The following is a 24816-nucleotide window of genomic DNA, read 5'->3' as shown; positions in this document are numbered from 1 at the left end:
ATTGTGAGGGTGTCAAGCCTTATCAGGTTTATGTTAGTTATAATAACCATCCGAAACATGGAAGATCTATTTAAGATTATTTTGTTGAATGTTCAAGGTTTAAATCTGCCTCATAACAGATATTCGCTATTCAATTATATAAATAATCATCATATAGACATATGTTGCGTCCAAGAAACACATTTGAAAAATGCAGATATCTACAGACTGAACAATAAAAGATATATGGTGCTTGAACATTCATCGTTACCTAGCAGGAAAAAGCGAGGTGTAGCTATCCTAATCTCAAATAAAATTAAAGTTGAGTTGATCTATAAGCAGAAGGATTCTCACGCTAGATATGTTTTCATAGTGTGTAAATTAGACGAGAGATTATTTTCTATTTTGAATATATATGCACCTAATTATAAACAGAACCATTTCTTAAATGGCACACTACAAAAAATTCTGAAATATACCCAGGGAACCTTTTTGTGTATGGGGGACTTTAATTGTGCTCCTGATGCAGTATTGGACACTCCCAGTCCCCGAGGTAGAACTCCTAACAGAAATCAAGTTAATTTATCTAATGCTTTCAGTATTACTCTTGGTAAATATAAACTCTATGACATTTGGAGGACGTTGAGACCGGCAGACAAAGATTATACCTTTTTTTCGGGTCGACATAAGACTTTTTCACGTATAGATCTTATATTAACTACAGCGAACGTGATTTCAGATTGTAAGCGCATTAGTATAGGAAATGCAGCCTGGACAGATCATGATCCAGTTTGTCTGGAAATAGAAAAGAAATTTCATTTGACTTTACGCCCTTGGATAAATGAATCATCATTAGGCTGTAAGGATTCTCTTGATTACATTTCCCAGACGACCACTCAGTTTTTTCTTGAGAATTTGACGCATAATGTGAGTCTGGGTAATATCTGGTGCGCTTATAAATGTGTCTTGAGAGGATATTTAATTAAAAAAGATGCATATAATAGGAAAAAAGGAAAAGAAAAATTGTCTGATCTATATATTTCATTGAGTAATTTAAAAAGGAAGTGCGGTCAATCTCATGGAGAACAAGACATTATGAATATGATTAAAATCAAAAAAGAAATTGAGGACCGTTTAATAAGTAAAGCAAATTATAATTTGATTAAGTTAAAGCAAAAATTCTACTACGCTGGGAACCGGGCAGAGAAACAGCTTACCAACCAATTAAAAAATAGAAATTTAAAAAATCGAATTCTTAAACTTATAGATGGGGATAAATATATTTCTAGTCCTGATAATATTGGGACATCTTTTGGTAAGCTTTATACATCCCTGTATAATATTGTAGGTCAATCCCAAGATGATGTACAGATGAGACAATATCTGCAGGACTCCAGATTGCCGAAGTTGACTGATACATTGATAGAACAATTGGACGCTCCCTTTTTGGAGAGTGAAGTAAATGTAGCGATAAAAAAACTAAAAGTACGTAAAGCTCCTGGTCCCGACGGATATACAGCACTGTTTTATAAAAAACTGTCCAAATTGATAGTTCCGCACCTAACAAGTATGTTCAACGAAATCAGCGCAAATAAGTCCTTTCCTAATGGCATGTTGGAGGCTATTATTCTTCCTATACCTAAAGCTGGGAAAGAGTGCCGATTATAGGCCAATCTCTTTGATTAATTTGGATACTAAAATATACTCTTCAATACTAGCTGCCCGTTTAAAACCATTGTGCCCACAGTTAATTTATAGAGATCAGTCTGGCTTTATAAAAGGAAGACAATCTAGTGATAATGTCCGTAAGATTATTGACATAGTAGAATATGTAACCACTCATGAAATTCCATCAATCCTCTTGGCTTTGGACGCGGAAAAGGCCTTTGACCGGGTTAACTGGACCTTCTTAGAACAGACATTGAGGTCTTATGGCTTTGGTGAAGGCTTTATTCGAGCTGTTATGGCGTTGTATACAACACCAACCGCAATGGTAGTTGGTCAAGGCTTTAAATCGGAACGTTTTAGATTAAATAACGGGACTCGACAAGGTTGCCCATTGGCACCTTTGCTATATATTCTCACATTAGAACCATTAGCTTCGAGAATTAGACTCAATAAAAGCATTAAAGGAATAAGAATTGGTGATTTGGAAAATAAACTTTGTCTATACGCGGATGACATATTACTATCTCTGTATGATCCGTTAAATTCAGTTGATCATTTGATGGCCGAAATTAATTTATTTAGCAGCTTCTCGAATTATAAATTGAATATCACAAAAACACAAGCTGTAATGATGAATATCTCGGCTTCATCAAAAACTAGCATTGAGGAATCCTTCGAATTCTCTTGGGCGACCGATAAAATCGACTACCTGGGGGTTGTAATCCCAATCAAGATTTCGGAAATTATAGAAGTTAACTTTAGTAAATTACGAGATGAATTGATTAAGCAAATTAAAGAGTGGAAAGGCCTTTTTATTTCTTGGCTTGGTAGAATGAATGTCATTAGATCCTATATAGTCCCCAAATGGTTATATCTTCTTCAAATGATTCCGGTCAGGCTCCCGTTGTTAGATTGGTTTGTGATTGAGCAAGAGTTGACAGGCTTCTCAAATCTGGAATGCATACTTTGGCTACATCATTTTAAGCTTAAATCAATTAGAAATAACCTACCAATTACTCTCCATAGTTCTATGGAGTTTTGGGAGTATATTAAGCCTTGATTAGGCCTCCGTAATAAAATAGTTTCAACAGCTCCGCTTGAAACTCTCCAGTATAATATCTCCCAATTAAATTTGAGAAACTGGACCAACTATAGGAATAAAAGGATTATAGATATTTTGATACAGGATAAAACAAAAACGTTCTCTCAGCTCTCAGAGGAATTTGAATTCGGCAATCTGGAGTCCTTCAATGTCTTTAGGATAACTTTCTATGTTAGATCTCATTTGTATGTGCAGTCCTCATCTATTTTGAGTCAAAAGATCTGCGATATGTTTTCTACAGAAATTATTCTAAAAAGCCTAAAAAAGTGGTATATACTGCTTGAAGAAATAGAAACTCCCCTTGTTCATATTGCATTAAAATCATGGCAATCAGACTTAAAGTGTCTGATAGATTTAAATATATGGATTGGTAGTTTATTTGAAATTAAGAAAATTTCGCATTGCCTCAACATGATTGAACTGCATTACAAGATAATGTGGAGATGGTATATAACCCCGGTGAAACAGTGTAAATTTAATTATAATGCGTCCCCTCTCTGTTGGAGATGCCGTTCTTCTTTAGGATCATTCTCCCATATCTGGTGGGAATGCCCACAGATCCAAAGTATTTGGCAAGATATATTTAAGCTCATTTCTGATACTTTAAATCAAAACATAGCACCTACTATGCGAAGAGCCCTACTACATTTTGATTTAAACGGATTTCGATTTAACCAAAGGGCTTTTATAGTACAATGCTTGCTAGCCATGAAGATAATTTTAGCTAGACAATGGCTACAATCATTATCTATTTCTTTGGATCATGTGGTGAATCAAATCAGCCATCAATGTTTGATGGAACGTGGCTTTTTTCTATCTCACCAGTGTTTACAGAAATTCCATAACATCTGGAGACCGTGGCTGACTCGGCACCCTGACATTCTCCCAAATTTATAACATAACGTATAAACATACTGATTATATCAACTTGGCTTGACAGTTTGAATGTATTGTATGGATGGTTTGTTGGTGATTCTTTTTTTCTTGTGGTTTTTTTTGGGTTTTTTGGGGTTTTTTTTTGTTTTTCTTCTTTTTCTCGTTGTGGGGTATAGACTGGGAAGTTTTGTTGTAATCCCGGTCTAATTGTGTTGTATATGTTTTATATTGCAATTTCAGACGCATCAATAACTTATATATACAAAGTAGAAAAACTTGTTCCATTCTCTGTAAGTGGAATGATGAATATCTGCACATATATGCTGCTATATTTATAAGTGGAATGATGAATATATGTATACATATGCTGCTATATTTATTATCGGCACTTTCTGCTTATATATATGTTTTTCTTTATATTGTATGTGATGTGGTCTAATAAAAAAAAAAAAAAAAAAAAGTTTTTGAAAGAGTAAATTGCAGACAACTTTGATTGAATCAAATTTCGCAACAACGCACTATCCGTAGAGGTACCGTGTAGGCCAAGATGGGGTTACATTCGGTGATCATATGGCACATTGAAAAAAAACACTTGAAATCTTAGTTTTGACATGTCTGCCTTTCATACCAAGAGGGACTAAAAATCTTGGGTGACACGTAACATGGAAAGAAACTGTTGAAATCTTAGTTTCCACTTGCCTGACATTCATTGATATGGAAGAACTCTAAAGAACAACAAAACCAAACCTCCATCAACTCCGACCACAAAGAGACTCGAACCCTCAATCTTCTGATCCGAAGTCAGATGCCTTATCCACTAGGCCACGCGGTCTGCATGTAAAGTTTGCGAAAAAATGTGTGGATACGTTTCTCATAGAGAAACATAACTATATTTCCTTTACTTCACATGCCACAATATGCTTTTTATGACCACTGTCCTTCCTCTGACTGATGTTAATTAAGAACACGCAGACAAACATAGGACACAGAAACGACTAATGCATTTGAAACATCTATGTACGAAGGATTATGCGTGAGTCAGATAGGTGGTTTCATGACGTTTTCTGTCTACGTATCGAGGCTCTTTGGCGCAGTGGATAGCGTATTGGACTTCTAGCACTTGACAAGGCATTCAAAGGTTGTGGGTTCGAGTCCCACCAGTGTTGTTATTTTTCCAGTGGTTGACTGCATTTGATGTTCTTGTTTAGTTGTAAGTTGCAATATCCACAAATTGTCTCTGAAAAATTTCTGTAATACTATTGACAGATCTTAATCTGACAGATTTTAATTGAAGCATTAAATTGTATTTCCAAATATCCACAATTTGTCTGTGAGAAATTATGGTAATCTGAAACAATAGAACTATCTAACACAAGTGTGGAAAGCAGTTTAGCGCTCCGTTTGTAAGATTAAAGTTTTGATGCGAAAATAATGCCAATATTCAAAGGTTGTGTGTTCGAGTCCCACTAGAGTGGTGTTTTTTTTCCAGTGGTTGACTGCATTTGATGTGCTTGTTTAGTTTTAGGTTGCAATATCCACAAATTGTCTCTGAAAAATGTCTGTAATACAATTGACAGATTTTACTCTAGTGTGAAATGTGTTTCAGTAGTGGGCCCTGTGGCACATTATACAAAGGATGATCACATAGATTTCTTTGGGCAAAAAGATTAGGAAATGTACAACAGAAAATCAAGGGTGCCCTGTGACTCTTATGGAGCCACTTGGAGCCAAAGTCTTCATAACAATAGTTGGAGAAAGAATTAAAGTTTGCTTTTAAGTGTTTGAAACAGTACATCGCAATCAACTTTGATTTCATTAAAGGTGGTGGCAACGCACAATACGTAGAAGAACCCTGCATGCCCAGGGGGCGATAAGTTTGGTGGACATATGGCACATCAAAAAACACATGTGAAATCTTAGCCTTCACATGCAGGATCTCAAGTCTGCTTACCCTGTGACTCTAATGAAGCCACTTTAAACCAATGCAGTGGCAAAAGGTCCCCTAAGAGCTAGTCCCTTGCCTTGAAACTATGGAAAAAAAATATCTTCTTTCGTAGCAGCAGGAGCTTGTCAGGATGGCTGAGTGGTCTAAGGCGCCAGACTCAAGTAATGCTATCTTCTCTCTGTGAGGGTCTTCTGGTCTCCATGTGGAGGCGTGTGTTCAAATCCCACTTCTGACAGTCATCTCTTTTTGTGCTTTGAGCTTCGTTTAATTCAACAATTTTTTGAGAAAGAATCCAAGATTGAATTTAAGCGTTTAAAGAGTACATTGCAGAAGACATTGATTTCATAACATAAGACAGCAATGTACAATCTCTAGACTCAAAAGAACAGTAACCTGGGGATCTAAATCACCAGCAACCTCAAGACAACTCAAATCCGCAATCTTCCAATCCAAAGTCAGACACCTTACCCATTAAGCAACGAGGTCTGGACGGAACGCGAGAGTCTTATTCCGCACTTTGGAGACAAGACATACCGAAAGAGGTGAAAATAACGAACCAGGTGTAGATACTTTCCAATAGCTGTCACATAGATTTCTTGGGGGAAAGAGATTAGGAAGTGTACAACAGAAAATCAAGGGTGCCTGTGACTCTTATGGAGCCGCTTTGAGCCAAAGTCTTCATAACAATAGTTGGAAAAAGAATTGTTTGCTGAAAGTTTTTGAAAGAGTAAATTGCAGACAACTTTGATTGAATCAAATCTCGCAACAACGCACTATCCGTAGAGGTACCGTGTAGGCCAAGATGGGGTTACATTCGGTGATCATATGGCACATTGAAAAGAAACATTTGAAATCTTAGTTTTGACATGTCTGCCTTTCATACCAAGAGGGACTAAAGATCTTGGGTGACACGTAACATGGAAAGAAACTATTGAAATCTTGGTTTCCACTTGCCTGACCTCCATTGATATGGAAGAACTTTAAAGAACAACAGAACCAAAGCTCCAGCAACTCCGACCACGAAGGGACTCGAACCCTCAATCTTCTGATCCGAAGTCAGACGCCTTATCCATTAGGCCACGCGGTCTGCATGTAAAGTTTGCGAAAAAATGTGTGGATACGTTTCTCATAGAGAAACATAACTATATTTCCTTTACTTCACATGCCACAATATGCTTTTTATGACCACTGTCCTTCCTCTGACTGATGTTAGACAAAACATTAAAATACATATGGTACATAACAACATAGAAACATATACATAGACATTCATATATGAATATTTGTTGTATTCCCTTAAAGCTCATAGCATTAAAAAATAATAATTTTAAGTATTCAAACGCTCAGTGTTTCTTTGGGAGGAGAGGGAGATTATAAATTATCAAGGCCAAAATCGATCTAAAACAAAGGCCGTTGGAGCAGTGCTGTGGTTGTATTACTGCACAGGGAATTTTTAATCTATTATTTGAAACCTTTTCTGCCAAATGCACTCATACCTCTCTCTTGAGTTAGCTTCTTTCAGAAAAAAATATTTTTCTACATTACTTTGTAAATTTATTTGCAATTTAATCTCTTGCCAATGTGGCAAATCCTGTTTTCTCCAATATCTAGCAATACAGATTTTAAACGCCAAAAGTATATTAACCCATAAGGTCTGCTCATTACTATTAATATCTATAAACTCTAAATGAAACAAAAATCTTTGAGGGGAGAGTTCCAAATATGACCCAAACAATTCCAAATAAAGCTCAGATATTTTTATCTTAAGCTGAGTTAGTTTTTGACAATCCCACCAAATATGTTTATGCGATCCTAATTCGAGATGGCATCGCCAGCACCTGTCTCCATTCTTTGGTTGAAATTTAACTATACGTGTAGGGACCATATACCATCTATATATAATCTTAAAAAAGAGTTCTTGAAGATTTATACAGTGAGTTGCTTTTTTAGTAAATTGCCATGTTTTATACCAAGAATCTAAGGGAATAGAAATTTCCAATTCTTTCTCCCATTGTTTGTGTGCCTTAGACTTATCAAGAGTCTTATTATCTTTAAAAAATTTCAAAATCTTAGACAGTGTTCCCTTAGAAATACACGAAGTAATAAATTTCAACCAAGGGTTATATTCAGGTGGTGGGTTTGATATTAAGAAATGTTTTAATCTGATATATTTAAAGATTTCTCTTGACGGTAATATATATCTATCAGTCATAAGAGAGAAAGAGGCCAGATTTCCCTCTAAATAAAGGTCCCCTATCTGCTCTATTCCTGAGATTTTCCAATTGTCCAGTACAAGATCAGGTATGTAAAATGATAGAACATCCAGGGGACAATTTTTTGTAAATGGAATCCCTTTTGCAAACCTTTTTTTGATTCTATAGAAAGAGGATAATATGTCTGCAATTATTAAGCTCGGAAATTTTTTCTTCTGAAATTGGGATTGAGGTAGCCAGAACAACAAGAAAGGGTCGAGATTTTTAAGATTATATTTCTCTATATTATACCAACCCAAAGAGCTTTTCTCTTTTATAGAGCCCCAGGCCATCATAAAAGCTACTTGAGAGGCTTCATATAGTTCCTTTATATCAGGATAACCTAAACCCCCAGATTCAATAGGTCTTTTAAGAAGCTCCGAGGGTAATCTTATTATTTTAGCTGCCCAAACAAATTGAGATAGTAAGTTTTCCCATTTTAAGATAACATCTTTCGAAACATAAAAAGGTATTAATCGAAAAAGATATAAAATTTTGGGAATTATGTAAGCTTTAAGAATATTAATACGACCCATCCAAGAGAATTCAAGTTTCATCCAATTTGCTAGAGAAGATTTTATTTCTAGAAAAAGTTTCTTATGATTTATATTGGCGATATCTTCTAGTATAGGTCCGATTATAATCCCCAAATAATCAATTTGATGTGTCTGATCATTATTTTGAATATGCCCATGAGCTATAGATATCTGAGACTCAGAGAGATAAAATGGAATCATCTGAGTCTTTGATAAATTAAGTTTGTAATTAGAATAGTATCCAAATTTTTCTATTCCTTTTAAAAAAGCAGGGATAGATAATAAGGGTGCAGATAATGTTAATAAAACATTGTCTGCATATAAGGTAATACTATATTCATGTTTATCAATATTTATACCATGAATATTAGAAGAGTTTCTAATATAGGCAGCTAAAGGCTCAATTGTTAGAGCATATAACAGGGGAGCTAACGGGCAGCCCTGCCTTGTACCATTATAAATGTGAAACATATCTGAGTCTAAAAAAGGGCCTCTAATCTTTGCGACCGGAGATGTATATAAGGCCATAGTTAGGTCATGAAAAAGACCTGTTAAACCAAATGCTTGAAGTGTTTCAGCTAAGAACTTCCAATTGACCCTATCAAATGCCTTTTGGGCATCTAAAGCTACTATAACTGAAGAGATTTTATATCTATGTATATATTCAATGATATTGAAGATTTTGCGCGTATTTTCTTCTCCCGCCCTACCAGGAATGAATCCTGCCTGATCTGGATGTATCAAATCTCGTATTATTCGAGCCAATCTAGAGGCCAGGATCTTAGAATATATCTTCACATCTAAATTGATGAGAGATATTGGCCTGTAGTTAGCAACCAGTGAAGGATCCTTCCCTGGTTTCGGAATTGGCGATATACTCGCCTCCAACATCTCTTTTGGAAAACTTCTTCCAGTAGAAATAGAATTAAAAGATTTTGTTAGGATGGGAGAAATTACTGAGTTCAAGATTGGAAAAAATATAGCTGAAAAGCCATCAGGGCCTGGAGCTTTCCCTTTTTTCAAATTAAGAATTGCAATAGTAGTCTCTTGAGTTGTTAGTGGTTGATTTAATTGTATTAATTTTTCTGCAGAAAGTTTTGGAAGATGCAAGGTCTCTAAAAATTGAGCTATATCAGTAGTAGCAATCTTAGGTTCGGGTAAATTATATAAGGTTTCATAATATTGTTTAAAGGCATTGCCTATCTGTGTTGGTGATATACAAGTTGTTCCATTGTGTATAATTTTTTTTATTCTAGATGATTCAATTTGTGCCTTCAATCTTTTAGTAAGATTTTTCCCTACTCTATTATTTCCATAATGCCAACTAGATTTCAATCTTTGCATTATTGTTTCAGTTTTAATTTTAAGTTTAATGATTATCGATTCTTTAATAGTCTCTAACTGCTTCGAGAAATCTCTGGATGGATATTGTTTATTTAGTCTCTCAAGTTTTGCCAACTCAATATACAGATCGGCAAGTTCTTTACCTCTCTGTTTTTTAATCCAAGCACCCTTTTTTATTAAGTGTCCCCTAAGAACACATTTTAGGGTGCACCACAAATTTAGATCTGAGGTCTCATTATTATCATTATGCTCCAAAAAAGATGTTGTTTGTTTTATCAGATCTATCTTATCGGATTCTGTTTTTAAAAGAGATTCGTTGAGTCTCCAACGAGTTCTTGTTCTATATTGAGGGTTATCCTTGATAGAAATAAATACTGGGGCATGGTCAGACCATGAGATATTTCCAATTAGAGAGGTAGTAGAGATTTCCAAAGAGTGACCAGGCATTAAGAAATAATCAATGCGTGAATATGATTGGTGTACATTCGAGAAGAAAGAGTAGTCTCTTTCCTCAGGATGTTGCACCCTCCACACATCATAAAGGCCATGTTTAAATAGAGAATCGGAAAATGCTTTGGCCCTAGTTTTTAAACACGCATCTGATTTACGGTTCTTCAAAGTCTTAGTATCTTTTTCAATATCGATTATGCAATTCAGGTCGCCTGCTATAATCAATGAGCCTTTAGAGATTTTTTCTATTGTTTCCATAGCTGAATTGAGAAATCTTGTCGATCCTTCTGATGGGGCATATAGGCTAACCATGGTATAGGTAACATCATTTATATTACAGACAAGTATAATCCTTCTTCCTTCCTGTAATAAAATATATTCGGGGCCAAATACAAACTTCAAATAATTGGAACACATATAAATGTATGTGCGTCAAAAATAGGCAGAGTCACTTAGATGCAAACAAAGGTAAAACATTTAATACGAACAAAAATAGACGAAGAATATAAAAAGTAGATAACAAAAATACGAAACAAGTCTTACAAAAACTTGGAGAGGAATTTAGTTCATGACATCTGTCCTATGCATTCCTGAGGATGGAGGGAGGGAGTGTTGGGACGTGAAGAGTCCGTGGATGGCAAGTACATCTTCTCTCGACCTCTCTTCCCATGCCTCTCCATGTCTTACAAAAGCCTAGCTTATATGTGCCTTGGATAGTGATGTCAGTCTATTGGTCTTCACCTAATTGGGTAAACATGCTCACTAAGATCTTTACACGTCGAAATCCTATTTTAGGTAGTCACTGTACGTATATTGTAATGCCCTTTTAGAGTTACAACTATACCATGCATTAGCAAGTTACTATCCTATCTATAGAACGCCTGTTCAGCAAATCCTTCATTCCATATCTTAAGGTCAAGGAAACCTTGAAGCCTATCATTGAAACATATTAATATATCTTAATAATCATTTATTTATGAACAATGATTACATATCTTTGACTATTGCCTATACCAATAATTATATATGGTCCATTTCATATTACTAGGGTTAAAAGAGATGTTAAATGTGTTAGAATCTTTTACAATTCCCCCTGATGATAGGATAATATCCTTATCATATCTTTTCAAATATACACATTTACTCACCATTCGTATCACATTCGTATCACATTTATACTACAATCACATCATACTTTAACTGGGACCATATGATAATCATTAGCATGAGACACCCTTTTCTCTACATTTGTTATGGAATGAGAGGATTGTGCTCTTTTTATCATTTCCCTTAATATTCCATCTCCCTTATCTACTTCATACTTAACTTGTTTATATATCTTACCTATTCTACACATAAGAAAACTTTGATAAACAATACATAATAAAACAAGTATAGCTATAATAACAATTGGATTTAACAATATATTACCAGCTGCGGATTTTACCGAAGATTGTGACCACATATTTACTGATTTTTTAAAATTTGACCACCAATTAACTCCAGACTTATCATTCCATTGATGTTGAATTTGTTCTAATTCACCTTGTTTATGTTGGAAAACAATTTCTGCATCTTTCAATTGTTGCTTTAACATGGCCAATAATCCCTTATCTTTCTTTATTTCCTCTGTCCATGTTTTCCAAGGAAAATGGTCTATCTGTGTCAGATTAAATTGCTGAGGTAGTGTTTTTAAACGCTCTGTGCCTATAGTGGAGACATTAAACTTTTTCCCATCTATCTCCAACTTTTTCAAATCACCTTCTATGCAATTTAATCCTCTGTGAAGAGTTTCATTATGCATACAATTTGAAAAGAATGCTCTGACCAATGACTCCTCCTTCATTACTTGAAAACAAACTTTCCCTATCTTTACTTGAGTCATTAATTCATGCATAGATGTAACACTTTCAATCCTGGCCTCACATGATGAATGATTGTGAAAACAAGAATGATAGACAACCTTTTCTTGCCCTGGAAGACATATTACTTTAGAAACAAAATGAAGACAAGCTGAAACATCTAATTGTTCCAGATTTTCCCCATCAAATACAAAATCTGTATACCTTAAATTATAATGAATCAATTGTGTGTCACTGACTGGAATTCCTAAAACTGTTACTGGTACCACTACTTGTTCAACTCCTGCCACTGGGATTAAAGATGTCCCTATACAAAAATCCTGATCACAACCCATCCATTTATTAATCCACAAATCAATATGACCCAGACCAAAACTATATTTGTCAGGTAAGCTTTTCAACAAACCCAAAGGTATAATACCACTCTGTAAAGCCTGTGCAATCATCTTTAGATTAGTGGAATATTCTATCTGTATTTCCAGGCATGCCCTTGACACTTGATTCTCCTCTTGACTCTCTATTAAGTCTAAAGTGGCATCCTGTAAGTGAGATACAGACGACCCAATCACAGTAGCAGAACTTAGAACCATTTTTTCCAATAACTGATTTAACCCTTTTTGTACTTTTGCTCCCTGACTTCCAACATAACTCACGGATCCCAAATCGGATTTAAGAGTATTTATATCCATAGTATTAAGTAAGCTTCCTACCGAACCAACACCCCCCAAGATTCCCTCAATAATACCTCGTCTACTTCTTGCCATTCTCAATGGATTTTGTCCAAACCATTGAGCAAGACCTTTTTCCATGTTAGTAAGGTGTGACAAACATTGAGGAAACCAAGTGGATATTTTCCAATCAGTCATGTTAAAAGTCCAAACTAGGGTTACAAACGATCCATTCCTCAACAATGGCTTAGATTGAAAGTAATTAACCTGAAAAGGATTGGATGGTTTGAGTCTAGTACCAGTACACAAATTGTCTTCAGGGGACCAAACACTGACATTTGCTCTGTCACAGTGTTTGTAATCTCCTTTCAGTAATACACAACATTCATATATCCCAGAGTCTTTACGAGTTGGACTATCTAATCTAAGCATAAAATGTATACCATTCCAATGTACATCCCCCATTTGACCCTTATGAAGTATACGAGTTGGATTATTTGTAAAACTTCCTAAAGATGTTTTCCCTTTTGACCAAACGAGTGATGCTTCCTGGGGTAATAGTAACCTTGTCCCACATTGTAGTTCTATAGGTTTCAATTCCTCTTGGCTTTTCACACTATGGGGATTAACTCTAACTTCAGGTGCTATAGAATTAGTTACCGTAAACACAAAAGATACTTTGACCATAGCTATTTCTCTTTCCACCTGAAAGTTCCAAACCCTAGTCCAATCATCATCCCCTGCTGATATAGAAAGCAGTGAAGGATCCAAGATTTTACCATAAGACTGAGTTTTATGCCAAATCTCTGTCTTTGATCTCCCCATTTTCCCTGATGTTAACATTTCATTGGTAACATCACCTGTCCATTGTGCATGTTCTTCTCCCTTAATTGTTATAAACCACCACATGGACTCAGTAGGATGACATTCCCAAACACCTGTCTGATTATTATGGGTATAATTCCCCTGTGACTGTGTGAATTTGGCTTTTGGTCCTACTGTTGCATGAACCGTGATCTCTGAGGTATGCTCAAAAAATATAGTCAAACAAGGTTGATCTCTGGAGCCATAACCAAATCTAATTTGTCCAACAATGTCTCTTGATGTATCAATGTCTGATGTCAGGAGTCGATCCACTCGAACTTCTCTTATCTTATGCAATAACAATATCTTCTGTGGTAAATCCTTTGTCTGATCATCAATTTCAATTGGCTTTTGGTACTGTTCAAACAACACAGCTATCAAAAAACTATGCTATCTTGATGTCACGATTCTTGTATTGCTGTTTCTCTGGAGGTTCTCCTTTCAATAGTTAACTGCTTTGTTTCTCCATTTTCTTGCAGAACTGTGTTCCTGCAAGAACAGAATTTAGTTAGAAACATATAATTTACACTGGTCAACATGTACCCACAGCTTCTGCTGCCTACGGGTATTTTTCACAGTCTTTTCTGTTTTTGAACAAGGATCTTGACCCATTGTGTCGATTATTTCAAACGGTCCTTCTCAATTGCTTTCCCAAGGTCCCGCCTTCCTAAAAGTCTTAATCATTACTAATGCTCCTCTCACAAATTTAGAAGAGTGAGGCGGTACCATACGCTGCATTCTAGATGCTGCATGGGGAAGAATTGTTTTTAAATTCTCCTGAAGTACCTGTAACCACTTAGTTCTTGCAATGGCATCTTTCTGTGGTGTAGACAAAAATGGTTCATAAGGAAAGATCAATGGCATTTTCCTTCCTGTCATTAATTCAAAAGGTGTATACTGGGTAGTTGAGGAGCTCGTTCCCCTAATACTCGTCAATACTAGAGGTACTGCATCAACCCAACTATTTCCTTTATCAAGTAACATTTTTGCAATTCTAGACTTAATCGTTCTGTTCATTCTTTCTACAATACCTGCGGACTGAGGATGGTATGGGACATGGAATTGTTGACGTACCCCCAGGATTGCGCAAACAGCCTGCATGACTTTGCCAGTAAAATGGCTCCTTCTGTCAGAAGCAATCATCCTTGGGATTCCCCAAGTACAACATGATTCCTTAATGCTTTTGCCGTAGACAAAGCATCATCATTCCTGACAGGCTACAATTCTACCCACTTATAAAATACATTTACCACAACCAATGCATACCTGAGACCTTGGTTACCTGAAGTAGGAGACCTATGTAGTCAATCTGCAGTATAGACCACGAACCATCTGCAGGTGCAATTCTTAGAAGTGGAGACTTTTGTCCTTTAGGCCTGGGGTTTACTTGAGCACAAATGAGACATGACTGAACAACATTTTGTACAGAGTCCACCTTTTTGTCCCAATAAAACTTATCTTTGAAGTTTTCCAGCAACTTTTGCTGACCCACATGACCTAATCTTTACATCTTATAGCGGGTGAATTCCGTCTGCAAGTGTTTAGGCACAACTGGAAGTAAATTACCTTACATCTCATAACACACCACTCCGTTCTCACAAACAAAGGGAGGTGTTATTTTATTCTTACATTCTATAATGAACGCATCTTTCATCTTTATCGATGAATGAAGGTAAATTTGCTTCCTTACTCTTTACTGGTAGTACTTCCAACCATTCTAGTTCCATCACTATCTCTTCTGTCAAAGCTGCTTCCTTTACTAGAGAATCTGCTTTCTCATTTCTCAAAGCTAAATCACTAGTCCCTCTGCTATGGCCTGGTACCTTGACAATAGCATATCGGTTAGGATTTTTAGAAGCAAGCTCAAAAATAGTCTGCAATGTATCAACATGATTTAAGATTTTGTTAGATGAATCCACAAAACCTCGTTTTTTCCACACAGGTAAGTAGTCTGTTAGTGATCATACGACATATGAACTATCGCTATAGATTACCAAAGGATCATTGCTTTCTTTCTCGTTAATTTCCAATACTGTTTTAACAGCTTCAACTTCTGCTCTCTGGGCAGAAAAATGTCCTAGTAGTCTATGCTGAATAGCTCGACCTTTCAAGCAAAATCTAGAACAATCTACAAATACAGGTTCATCAGTTTCCTCTACTTCTTTTCTAAAAAGAGATGGATAATCCCCCTGAAATATCTCAACACATGTGATTTGGATTTATCAAAACTCCCAAGTACTGAACCTCTTGTTTCAGTAATTGGACCTTCCTTGGATTTAATTTCAATCCTGACTCATACAACAGATCAAACAATTCTGCTAACAAGATGAGGTGTTCCTCTCTACTCTCTGTTGCCAACAAGATATCATCAACATACTGTAGAATACAATCTTGCCTTGAGAATTTTGATAATACTTTTGCCAATGCCTGATGAAACAGACTAGGTGACATGTGTGCCCCTTGTGGTAATCTGCAAAATACATATTGCTCATTCAGAAAAGTAAAAGTAAATTTGTATTAACAACTCCTCTCTATCTGAATACTGAAAAAACCATTACTGATATCCAGTACCGAGAAAAACTTCGCTTTAGCATTCAATCAAGACATGAAGTCAGGGGTATCTGCTACAATTGGTGCCACATTTGGGGTACATTTATTAAACATACGCAGATCTAGAAGCATTCTATAAGAATTATCTGGTTTCTTAACTGCCCATAACGGATAGTTTGTCACCGAATTTGATTTGCGTATGACGCCTTGTTGAAGTAGTTCTTCAATAATTTTGGACAAAGGCTCAATTGAATCTGGAGGCAATCGGTACTGTTTCTGAGCTATGGGATCTGTTCCTTCCACTTTGACAACAACATCTTTCATCGTCCCTACCTCATTCTTAGATTGAGCCCATAACGAGGGATGTTTCTGCACAATTTCTACAAGAGTCAAGTCATTACAATCCATTTGTGGCCATACATGATTTGGGGATACCTCCTCAATTAAATTGATGACGGCCACTACACTGTAGTCACTTGGATCAATTACTACAGGCCCTTTAAGGTTATTACTTCTCCAAATCACTTGATTCCCTAAGTCAATGACCCAGCCTCGTTCTCTCATTACATCAGCCCCTAAGATATTTTCTGAGCTAGGACAATGCCAGATATCAATTTCAGTACACAAATAGCCAGGAATCTCAAACAAAACACCAGTAACCAAAGTTGCTGAAGTATTACATTTTCCACTAAAACCTACAATTGTGCAAACAGGTGAGTTAGATGTTATAGGCAAAGCTTGATTAGTCACACTTAATTAAGCTTCTGTATCAACCTTTGGTTAGTAGTATCAATTTATTCAGAATTAGTAGGATTAGTTTGTGGCTTGTGACAGTCATTCTGAGTTAATTCTAGCCGTTTGTCTGTCCATATCTCTCTCCAAGTTCTCTAATTGCTGAGCTAAAACAAAACAGTCGGGACAGCTGTTAAAGTCGTCAGTACTGTCATCAGGGTTAGATTCTGGTACAACTTTGTTAATCGTGCAAATACTTTGTCTAGGTTGTAAATCCTCCACAATCAATTCATTAAACGTTTTAAACATGCTTAGGACATTTTGCAGTTTCTTCTTAAGTTTATCAATACATAACAATTTCTTATCCAATTTCATATTCTCTAGCTCACATTGTTTGTACATACTAGCCCATAACTGTGCATTAGTAGGACAATTATCAAATTGAAAAGTTATTTTACTTTTGTTAGCATATATTTTTATAAAATCCATGACTTACCCTTCTTAATGAACTCTCCTTGAATGGCTGTTGTATCACGCTGTATGGCTTTCTTGCGTCTGCCGTCAATAGCGTCTCTTAGCACGTGTTCCAATAAAATCTGGAAGTCTGTATCCTCAAAGGTTCTTTTCTTAATTATCTCCCGACAGTTTGCAAAAAGTGTACAGATATATCTGCCCTTCCCCCTGAGCAAGCTGGAGGGCAAAGGTCAGGAAAAAATACGCAGGGCTGGCACGCCAGATATGTAATAAAATATATACGGGGCCAAATACAAACTTCAAATAATTGGAACACATATAAATGTATGTGCGTCAAAAATAGGCAGAGTCACTTAGATGCAAACAAAGGTAAAACATTTAATACGAACAAAAATAGACGAAGAATATAAAAAGTAGATAACAAAAATACGAAACAAGTCTTACAAAAACTTGGAGAGGAATTTAGTTCATGACATCTGTCCTATGCATTCCTGAGGATGGAGGGAGGGAGTGTTGGGACGTGAAGAGTCCGTGGATGGCAAGTACATCTTCTCTCGACCTCTCTTCCCATGCCTCTCCATGTCTTACAAAAGCCTAGCTTATATGTGCCTTGGATAGTGATGTCAGTCTATTGGTCTTCACCTAATTGGGTAAACATGCTCACTAAGATCTTTACACGTCGAAATCCTATTTTAGGTAGTCACTGTACGTATATTGTAATGCCCTTTTAGAGTTACAACTATACCATGCATTAGCAAGTTACTATCCTATCTATAGAACGCCTGTTCAGCAAATCCTTCATTCCATATCTTAAGGTCAAGGAAACCTTGAAGCCTATCATTGAAACATATTAATATATCTTAATAATCATTTATTTATGAACAATGATTACATATCTTTGACTATTGCCTATACCAATAATTATATATGGTCCATTTCATATTACTAGGGTTAAAAGAGATGTTAAATGTGTTAGAATCTTTTACACTTCCTTATCAGCTTCATGATGTATATACTCAAATTTATTTTTAATTGATATCAATATGGCTACTCCCCGCTTCAGAAGATACATAAATATGTCGGTATCTATGATATTTCCAAGCAGATTTTTCTATTATTTGATTCCAGTGTGTCTCTTGAATAAATGCAATATCTATCCCCTCTTTGATTAATGTGTCATACAAATAAGATCTCTTATATGGAGAATTTAAACCCTGTGCATTAATTGTCATCAATTTAAGGGACATGGAATATTTGTTTTCCCCTCCTCCACCAGCACTGCTCCCTATCCCTCAATCTCCAACTAGAAAACACCTGACAACAACATTCATAAACAAAAAAAACAATCAAACCCAACACACTATGCAGGAAAAACATTATTTCCGCCATTAGTGTGAAGAAATTCCTTAAACCAGCAAGGAATGAGGACGTGTTTTAAGGCCAACGAAGGTAAGGAGCACAATCATCTCTTATTTCCATAAAAATAGTATAAACTATATCTATCTATCCAAATATCATATTTAATGAAATTACGCAAAGCAAAAAAAAAAAAAAATTATAATAATGTGATAATCTACATCTTTTATATTGTTATTAACCATTTATATTATTTCAAGTCAATACATTGCCATCTCAGTAATATATCATTTCCAACCAGTACATACCAACTCAATAACCAGACCAAGATCATAACACAAAATATATCATTTCCAACCAGTACCATGATAGTATAGCCAATCATGATATTTCCCATTTGAGATGGTATTTTAGGTGATAGCTTGTGATAATATCTTATATCTTATATCATTAATCCTGAAAAAAAAAAAAAAAAAAGGAGGGGAAATAATATACATATATATATATAAATATACCCATATTAGTATATGATCATAGGTTTTTGTCAATATATGTATCAGAAAGGAAATTTATATTAATAGCTATAATAGAAGTCTCCTTCTTCTCAAGTGATTTATTCTAATAAATCTATTACTATTCACCCATATATCTAATGTGTCGTGAGTATATATTAGTGTCTTTTAAATTTTCTTATCCTAATATCTCAATTCTAGTTTGGGAAAGTATCTTATCCAAAGACTAACAATACTCATATATCTCTGTGAATTTCTGTGAGTTCCATAATTTTATCTAATATTGTAATTAAAAAAAAAAAAAAATTTAAAAAAAAAAGGAAAAAAAAAATATATACATATATATATATATATATATATATAAATATACCTATATTAGTATATGATCATAGGTTTTTGTCAATATATATATCAGAAAGGAAATTTATGTTAATAGCTATAATAGAAGTCTCCTTCTTCTCAAGTGATTTATTCTAATAAATCTATTACTATTCACCCATATATATAATGTGTCATGAGTATATATTAGTGTCTTTTAAATTTTCCTATCCTAATATCTCAATTCTAACTTTGTGAAGATATCTTATCTAAAGATTAACAATACTTATATATCTCTGTGAGTCTCTGTGAGTCCCATAATTTTATCTAATATTTTTAAGAGAAAAACAAAAAACAAAAAAAGAATTTGTGATAATCTATATTCTAAGTAATCTATTATATCTTTTATATTGTTATCAACCATTTATATCATTTATATCGTATCCAACCAATACGTTGCCAGCTTAGTGACTGGACTAAAATTATAACACATAACACATCATTTCCAACCAGTACATTGCCAACTCAATGAATAAACCAATCATAATATTTCCCAATTAGAATAGTATTTTAGGTAATAATATGGTAATATCTTATACTTTATATCATAAAAAAAAAACAACAAAAAAACAAAAACAAATGTAAAATAAAAAAAATAAATAAAAAACAACATAAATTTTCTTCTATAGATTAGAGAGTCTTATATGGTAAGATTCCATTTCAGTAAATTGTCCTTTGCTTGTGTAGGATCATTGCAAATATAGATTTTCCCTTGATAATTAATTCGCAATTTTGTGGGGAAACCCCAGGAATAAATAATATTATTTTGCCGTAAACAGGTAGTTGTCACAGTCACGTCCTCGGGTCCTGTTAGCCGCGGGCGGGGGTCTGCTCGCAGATCACGGGGACCCGATACTTCTCCCTCCGGACCCGTGGTCGGCGAGCGGACTACCGCTCGCGGCGCACGGGCATCCGAGGGACGTACACGTTCTCTCCGTGCCGGCGGCGAACAGACCGACCACCGACATGGGAGAAGGAGGGTCGGATCCGGGAACTCCTCGACGAGCAGATCTAAGGCTGCCCGTCTATGCAGGAGTTCCCAGAGGGGTTCCCTTACCTGCTGCCCGGCCGCCGGTCCGTCCACTAGGGGCGCAGCTACTCCTTCTGGCTGGTGCCGTGGACGTGATGGACGTCTGGAGGCGTGGCCTTGACTCTGCTCAGGGCGGGATCTTCTGTTTGGCGCCAGATTTAAAAACCTTGCTGTCCTTTCTCAGGCACCCTGTTGTGGTCTTTGCCTGTGACTCTGAGTTTGCTGCTGATATTTGTTTTTGGACCCTTGCCTGCTTGACCACCCTTTTGCCTTTGTGATTTTGTACCTCTGCTTACCTGCTCCTGTGTACCGACCCGGCTTGTCTGCTAACCTGCTCCTGTGTACCGACCCGGCTTGTCTGCTAACCTGCTCCCGTGTACTGACCCGGCTTGTCTGCTAACCTGCTCCTGTGTACCGACCCGGCTTGTCTGCTAACCTGCTCCTGTGTACCGACCCGGCTTGTCTGCTAACCTGCTCCTGTGTACCGACCCGGCTTGTCTGACACCCTCACCTGTACCTGTTTGCCATACTCAGTACTTACCTGCTACCTGTGTTCACGGAGAGTGTCTCACTGTTGGGATCATCTAAGTCCTGGATTACCACTGTTGGGGCTTCTCCCTATTCAGCAGTTTTCTGGGCAGAATAACTCCTGCGGTGAGTTCCTCTAGTGATACACGAGCGACATTACAACAGGGTCATGGATCCTACTGAGTTAAACAAGGTACTTTCGTCACATGGACAGATGTTGGACTCCCATGAAATCCGTTTTAAAGATATGCAGGACACTCTGGACCAAATGGCCAGAGCCATTCAAGTCTTGGTCAACAGGTCAGACCCTAGGACCGGGAGTTCTGTTTCAACGCTCGGTTCTTCGTCGGCACCCAATCCTTCTTCTCCGACCGTGGCTTCTGGATCAACTTCCATGTCAGCTCCTGTTAAGCTTCCGGCTCCTGCCCGTTACAGTGGTGAACCTGAGTCCTGTCGTGGGTTTCTCAACCAGTGTTCAATTCAATTTGAACTCACTCCTCACCAGTTTCCTTCTGAGAAGGCCAAAGTGGGTTATCTGGTTTCACTATTGTCCGGTAAAGCCTTAGCCTGGGCATCACCCTTGTGGGAAAAGGACTCTCATTTGATTTACAACTGTGCTTCCTTCATTTCGGCGTTTCGGAAAACTTTTGACGTCCCTGGGAAAGCCGCCACCGCTTCTCTGTCCTTGCTACACGCCGTCCAAGGCTCTCGTTCGGTTGCGGACTACGCAATTGAATTTAAAACCCTAGCAGCCGAAGTTAACTGGTCTGATGAAGCCCTTATTGCAGCTTTCTATGATGGGTTATCCGAGCGTCTGAAGAATGAGTTATCTACCCGTGACCAACCTTCTGACCTTGAGGAATTTGTCTCCCTGACATTAAAACTAGATAACCGTATCCGAGAAAGACAGTCGTACAAAGCGAAAAGATATGAACGTACCTTTTCTTATCATCGCCGCTCCCTTTCTCCTCAGAGTCCGTCTCCTCCTGTTGTGCCTCCGGAGGAACCCATGCAATTGGGAGCTACTAAATTGTCGCTTGCTGAGAAATCTCGTCGCAGGTCACAAGGACTTTGTTTATACTGTGGGCAGAAGGGTCATTTTGTACGTTCTTGCACCAACAAACCGGGAAATGCCCACTCCCAGTCCAAGTAAAGGAGCCTTGCCTGGGAGAACAGCATTTAGCTCCTAATTTTGAAAATAATTTTATTGTTCCGGTTTCGTTGGAATGGAGTGGAAGGAAAATCTCTTCGTCTGCTATGTTGGACTCTGGGGCTGCCGGCTCCTTTATCGACAAGTCTTTTGCTCTCCTCAATAAGTTGCCTCTTCTCCAGGTTTTGCCCCCGATTGCCATTTCTGCCATTGATGGCCATCCGTTGCAGCCCTCGTTTATCACTCAACGTACTTCTCCAGTATTACTTTCTGTCGGGATTCTGCACCAGGAAACTATATCTTTCCATGTCATCTCATCCCCGTCATGTCCTGTAGTTTTAGGCCTTCCATGGCTACGCTTACATAACCCTTCGTTAAACTGGGTTACTGGGGATATTTTAGGATGGGGCCCTGCTTGTACCCAGCACTGTCTTCCTACTACCATTATTAAAAACACCTCTATTGCATCTGTTTCTGCTTCGTTGATACCCTGGGCATATCTGGAATACCGGGATGTTTTTGATAAAAAACAAGCGGAGGTGTTACCTCCCCACAGGCCTTATGACTGCCATATTGAACTCTTACCGGGCACATTACCCCCTCGTGGGCGTACTTATCCACTGTCCTTACCCGAATCCCAAGTTCTAGAAGATTACATCAAAGACAATTTGAAGCGGGGGTTCATTCGCAAATCGACCTCCCCTGCTGGTGCAGGATTTTTTTTTGTTGAAAAGAAAGATGGTGGCCTAAGACCATGCATTGACTATAGGGGTTTGAACAATATCACTGTTAAAAACAAGTATCCGCTCCCACTCATTCCTGAGTTATTTGATCGCTTAAGGGGTTCTACCGTGTTTACCAAATTGGATCTCCGTGGAGCTTATAATTTACTTCGTATTCGTAAGGGTGATGAGTGGAAGACGGCGTTCAATACTAGGATGGGACACTATGAATACACCGTCATGCCGTTTGGGTTATGTAATGCTCCCGCGGTGTTTCAGGAATTCATTAATGACATTTTCCGTGATATATCCTTTCAATTCGTCATTGTCTACTTAGATGATATTTTGATTCATTCTCCGGATCTCCAGTCGCATCGTTCCCATGTTCGTATTGTACTGCAGCGTCTTCGTCAAAATAGATTATACGCCAAACTCGAGAAATGCCTATTTGAAGTACCTCGCGTCTCTTTTTTGGGCTTCATAATTTCAGCCTCTGGATTTGAGATGGACCCTGCGAAACTTTCCGCCATCTCAGAATGGCCTCAACCTCAAGCATTACGTCCTCTTCAGAGATTTTTGGGCTTTGCTAATTATTATAGAAAATGTATTAAAAATTTTTCCAAGATTGTGACTCCTCTTACCAATATGACGAAAAAAGGTTCTGATTGTAAACACTGGTCAGCAGAGGCTCTTCAGGCTTTCGTATTACTTAAGAATGCCTTCGCTACTGCGCCGATATTATGTCATCCTGACGCTTCCAAACCCTTTATTGTTGAGGTGGATGCTTCTGAGGTGGGGGTAGGAGCTTTCCTTTCACAGCGCAGGGATTTCTACTCTAAACTCCATCCGTGTGCCTATTTTTCCAAGAAATTTTCTACGACTGAAACGAATTATGACGTGGGGAATCATGAACTGTTAGGCATTGTTATGGCCCTTCAAGAATGGAGACATCTGCTGGAAGGGGCAAGAAATCCTATAACTATTTTAACTGACCATAAGAACCTTGAGTATCTTAGCCATGCTAAAAGACTTAATCCTAGGCAAGCCAGATGGTCTCTGTTTCTTTCTAGATTTATGTTCTTTATCTCGTACCGTCCAGGGTCCAAGAATATTAAGGCTGATGCGTTGTCCAGACAGTTCGTATCTGATGCGGATACTAAGTCTGAGCCCGAACCCATTATTTCACCGTCCCGGATTATCTCTGCGGTTTCCACCCACTTACATTCCCCCCTGGTTTCCCGTATCCTTAAGGCTCAGACTGAGGTTCCGGTTCATAGTAAATGGCCGATGGGTACTCTTTTTGTTCCTGCATCTGAAAGGGAAAATGTTTTGTCCTGGGCACATGCTTCTCTACCTACTGGCCACCCTTGTGCCCATCGTACTGTTGAGATTGTGAGTAGGCAGTTTTGGTGGCCCGATGTCAGGTCTGATTGTATGGATTATGTTGCCTCCTGTACCACTTGCGCGATCGCCAAAGGTTCTCATGCCAAGCCGTCCGGCCTGCTTCAACCTTTGCCCATTCCCCTTCGACCCTGGACACACTTAGCTATGGACTTTATCGTCGACCTCCCGCCATCTCAGGGCAATACTGTCATTCGGGTGGTAGTTGATCGGTTTTCTAAAATGGCACATTTCGTTCCCCTTCCCAAATTACCTTCGGCTCCAGAGTTAGTGCCTGTTTTCGTTGCCAATGTTATCCGTCTGCATGGCATTCCGCTGCAAGTGGTATCTGATCGTGGGGTACAATTTACGGCTTTATTTTGGAAAACATTCTGTGCCTCCTTGGGCATATCTTTAGCCTTTTCCTCCGCTTATCACCCCCAAACTAACGGTATTTC

The 24816-nt window shown here is 37.5% G+C and overlaps 3 non-coding genes across 3 annotated transcripts; 1 reads left to right on the top strand and 2 right to left on the bottom strand.

Moving 5' to 3' along the window:
• Positions 1-4384: 4384 nt before the first annotated feature.
• On the bottom strand, positions 4385-4457 carry TRNAR-UCG (transfer RNA arginine (anticodon UCG)). The gene has a single exon. It is a non-coding gene; the product is annotated as a tRNA-Arg (tRNA).
• Positions 4458-5694: 1237 nt separating this feature from the next.
• TRNAL-CAA (transfer RNA leucine (anticodon CAA)) lies at positions 5695-5805 on the top strand. Its single transcript has 2 exons — positions 5695-5732; positions 5760-5805. It is a non-coding gene; the product is annotated as a tRNA-Leu (tRNA).
• A 779-nt stretch (positions 5806-6584) lies between these two features.
• Positions 6585-6657, bottom strand: TRNAR-UCG (transfer RNA arginine (anticodon UCG)). The gene has a single exon. It is a non-coding gene; the product is annotated as a tRNA-Arg (tRNA).
• Between the last annotated feature and the right edge of the window lie 18159 nt (positions 6658-24816).

The sequence above is a fragment of the Sceloporus occidentalis genome, unplaced genomic scaffold, assembly GCF_023333645.1.
Source record: "Sceloporus occidentalis isolate IW3139 unplaced genomic scaffold, rSceOcc1.0.p SCAF_102, whole genome shotgun sequence".
Taxonomy (NCBI): Eukaryota; Metazoa; Chordata; class Lepidosauria; order Squamata; family Phrynosomatidae; genus Sceloporus; species Sceloporus occidentalis.
This window is presented reverse-complemented; position numbering and strand designations above follow the sequence as displayed.